The 4,201-nt window shown below is 41.3% G+C and overlaps 1 non-coding gene across 1 annotated transcript; it reads left to right on the top strand.

The window, feature by feature from the left end:
* Positions 1-2,936: 2,936 nt before the first annotated feature.
* Positions 2,937-3,008, top strand: TRNAP-AGG (transfer RNA proline (anticodon AGG)). Its single transcript has one exon. It is a non-coding gene; the product is annotated as a tRNA-Pro (tRNA).
* Positions 3,009-4,201: the final 1,193 nt, after the last annotated feature.

The following is a 4,201-nucleotide window of genomic DNA, read 5'->3' as shown; positions in this document are numbered from 1 at the left end:
GAGTAGTTGAATAATTATGCAACTATGTGAAGACTTTCTAATTATTTAAGAATTTCATATCTTGGCATTTTATTCAAATAGAAAGCAAAACAAAATAAAATAAAATGACGCTCCAAGCAAAACACATATCATGTGGTGAATAAAAATATAGCTCCAAGTAAAGTTACCGATGAACGAAGACGAAATAGGGGATACCATCCAGGGCATCCCCAAGCTTAGGCTCTTGGTTGTCCTTGAATATTACCTTGGGTTGCCTTGGGCATCCCCAAGCTTAGGCTCTTGCCACTTCTTATTTCAGAGTCCATCGAATCTTTACCCAAAATTTGAAAACTTCACAACACAAAACTTAACAGAAAACTCGTAAGCTCCGTTAGTATAAGAAAATAAATCACCACTTAGGTACTGTTGTGAACTCATTATAAATTCATATTGGTGTAATATCTACTTTATTCCAACTTCTCTATGGTTCATACCCTCCGATACTACTTATAGATTCATCAAAATAAGCAAACAACACATAGAAAACAGAATCTGTCAAAAACAGAACAGTCTGTAGTAATCTGGAAGTTTCGAATACTTCTGTAACTTCGAAAATTCTGAAAAATTAGGAAGACCAGGACAATTTGTATATTGATCTACTGCAGTTGGAATTGGTATTTTATCGGTCTCTGGTAAAAAAATGAAAATTATTTTCATGAGCGCATACTTTCTGTTTTTATCAGCAAGATCAAACAATAATCACCCAAAAAGATACTAAAGGCTTTACTTGGTACAAACACTAATTAAAACAAAAAAATACAATCATAACATAAGCTAGATGAATTATTTATTACAAAACAGGAGCAAAAAGCAAAGGACAAAAATAAAATTGGGTTGTCTCCCAACAAGCGCTATCGTTTAACGCCCCTAGCTAGGCATGATGATTTCAATGATGCTCACATAAAAGATAATAATTGAAACATAAAGAGAGCATCATGAAGATATGACTAGCACATTTAAGTCTAACCCATTTCCTGTGCATAGGGATTTTGTGAGCAAACAATTTATGGGAACAATTTATAATCATGAAGAATAGCAATAAACTAAACGATCATAGTGCTAAGCTAATGGATGGGTCAAGTCAATCACATCATTCTCTAATGATGTGATCTCGTTCATCAAATGACAACTCATGTCTATGGTTAGGAAACTTAAGCATCTTTGATTAACAAGCTAGTCAAGTAGAGGCATACTAGTGACATTCTGTTTGTCTATGTATTCACACATGTACTAAGTTTCCGGTTAATACAATTCTAGCATGAATAATAAACATTTATCATGATATAAGTAAATATAAATAACAAATTTATTATTGCCTCTAGGGCATATTTCCCTCAGTCTCCCACTTGCACCAGAGACAATAATCTAGATTACATTCTAATGATTCTAACACCCATCGAGTCTTGGTGCTGATCATGTTTTGCTCGTGAGAGAGGCTTAGTCAACGGGTCTGCAACATTCAGATCCGTATGTATCTTGCAAATCTCTATGTCTCCCTCCTTGACTTGATCGCGGATGGAATTGAAGCGTCTTTTGATGTGCTTGGTTCTTTTGTGAAATCTGGATTCCTTTGCCAAGGCAATTTCACCATTATTGTCACAAGATTTTCATTGGACCCGATGCACTAGGTATGACACCTATATCGGATATGAACTCCTTCATCCAGATGTCTTCATTTGCTGCTTTCGAAGCAACTATGTACTCCGCTTCACACATAGATCCCGCCATGACGCTCTGCTTGAAACTGCACCAACTAACAGCTCCACCATTCAATAAAAATATGTATCCGGTTTGTGACTTAGAGTCATCTGGATCAGTGTCAAAGCTTGCATCGACGTAACCGTTTACGACGAGTTCTTTTGTCTAGTGATCCACTCCTGGATTACTTTGGTACCTCACTGCTAAACTAATACCAAGGCACACATCAGGTGTGGCTCATATTACACGATTCAAATTCGCTGACTTGCCCTGGCAAAGGTAGCGAGGCTACAGTGCCGCTACCTTTGCTTAATCACGTCTGTCTGATTGAAAAGCGACGGCCTAATCGGATGCTACAGTATGGTCAACAGTGATTTGCACGAACAGTGATTTATGTGAACAGTATTGGAAACAGTGATTCAGCGAATCTCAGCCTTCGAATCTTGATCCTGCGGCAAAGTCAGCGGGGACTTGCTGTGGCTAAGTCAGCGAATCCAGATCCCATATTACAGTCCCCACTCGATGTGCTGCTAGACATGGCATCATTGATGATGATGAAATTTAGGGCACAACTACTAGGTTAGTTTTTAATAGTTTCATTCTCCCTAGTTTTAGGAAGCAGCATCAAATTGAGAGTAACCGGTATGCAGTTGGAAATATTTCTATTTAAACAGTTGAATTAAGCCTAATTTTGAATGCTTGAATTATCCCGGTTTTCACTGGAATTGAATTATTTGCGGTGAAATTTTGTTGGCATATTTTTTTGAAAGATTCAATGGATCGCATTTCATTGACTTAGCAGGAGGAGATTACAAAATTTGGCCAAGTGGCCGGGGAGTTTAACAGACGTCTCTGAGAACCGGGTGAAAATCCCCTATTCCCAACTTAAACCGCATGCTGATCTCTCACATTTAATCCCCGAAGGGAGACGCTAGGCATGTCGCTCCGGCGAGTTGGCATATAGAAGGAGGAGGAGAACTCTGTCGGAGAACAATCAGCAGTTGAGCACCACCCTCTGCCGTGTCGGAAAGCAATAACCATACTGCTCCGTGGAAATCCAACTGGTCCAAAGAAATGACTCGCTGAAACCTGAAAGCAACCCACCTGAAAAGCATTTCGGGAAATCCTAAAATCTGCATCCCAAAGCTCTAGCGCGCATCATTATATATAGCTCGATAATGAAAGTTTTCATAAGTAATGGGCATTTGGTCTAGTGGTATGATTCTCGCTTAGGGTGCGAGAGGTCCTGAGTTCAATTCTCGGAATGCCCCCCTATTTTTATATCTTTTTAGGCTATTTTTTTCTCTTCACATTTTCTTTCCTCCGTCACAAGAGAGAAATATGCATCTGCCAGCGGGTCGAAGACCCAGAGGGAGACGACTTGAATCTCTTGTCGAATACCACTGCAATGCCTCACGTAACGTGCAGCTTCCGCGAAGTTGCCCGTACAGGTGCGCCGTCAAAACGGTGGACCAAACGACTTCGACTAATATTGAATGACCTTGTACTGCTTGGCCATGCCGCGTGCCGTCTATGTGTCTACACTGAAGAAAACGTGTTTGATGCATGGGGAGCGGTGCCCTGCCTCGGTTCATGCACACGGCAAACTGAATAGATGGATGGTCGCCTGGTTGATCTTGAGTCAATTTCGTGTTGATCGGTCTAGCTTCTCTGAAAAATGTGCGTCTTCAATCCCTTGTATTTTTTCCTCCCGTTCACACGTCGCACAAGCTCGGGTCTAAATGCAATTGCGTACCACATTTTTTGGAAATATGGAAAAATCGTAGTAGTTTTTTTTAGAACAAAAATCGTATGAGTTTGAGAGGGCTGAATTTCAATACAAATCGTCCCAGGTTCCTATGAAATTACTAGGAAAATGAGCGATCCATACGAAGTTTGGAGAAAAACAAACATGACTTGTGTCTAGAATTCCTACGCTTTTACAGTGTGGTATCCGATCTGCAATTTGAAGTATTCGATAATTTCAAATTACTGTGACAATTTAGATGCATTAGGCCAACTCTAACTGATCCTCTTTAATTTTACTCCTCTAACCAGCATTCAGCATTTAGCTAATAGAGAATAATTGTTACTCTGCCTTTTATCCAGCGCCTAAATATACTCGGCCACTACCGCTCAGAAGAAAAAAAATCTGCCTCTCCCCCCACTGCCTCTTCGCCGACGCACCTCCCAACGAACGTCCACTGGCCCCGCCACTACCTAGTTGCCTCCCTTGGCCCTCTCCGCCCTTCTGCTCGACTCCGAGCCCGTTCGTTGTCTGTCGCCGTCGCTGAAATCAAGGTGAACGCCGCCGCCGTCGCCATAGCCAATTTGTTGGATTGCTTCGAATCTTCTTCCTCTGTTGGCGGATGCTGCATCTGACCTTCTTGGGCACCTCTGCAGGTCATTCCCACACGTCGCCACCCGCTGGTTTGGCCTAAACGACATTGGTCGGCCAGTGCAC

The sequence above is a fragment of the Triticum urartu genome, chromosome 6A (genome assembly GCF_056163025.1).
Source record: "Triticum urartu cultivar PI428250 chromosome 6A, HENAU_Tu73, whole genome shotgun sequence".
Classification (NCBI taxonomy): domain Eukaryota; kingdom Viridiplantae; phylum Streptophyta; class Magnoliopsida; order Poales; family Poaceae; genus Triticum; species Triticum urartu.
The sequence above is the reverse complement of the archived record's forward strand: the minus strand, read 5'-3'. Positions and strand labels throughout refer to the sequence as shown.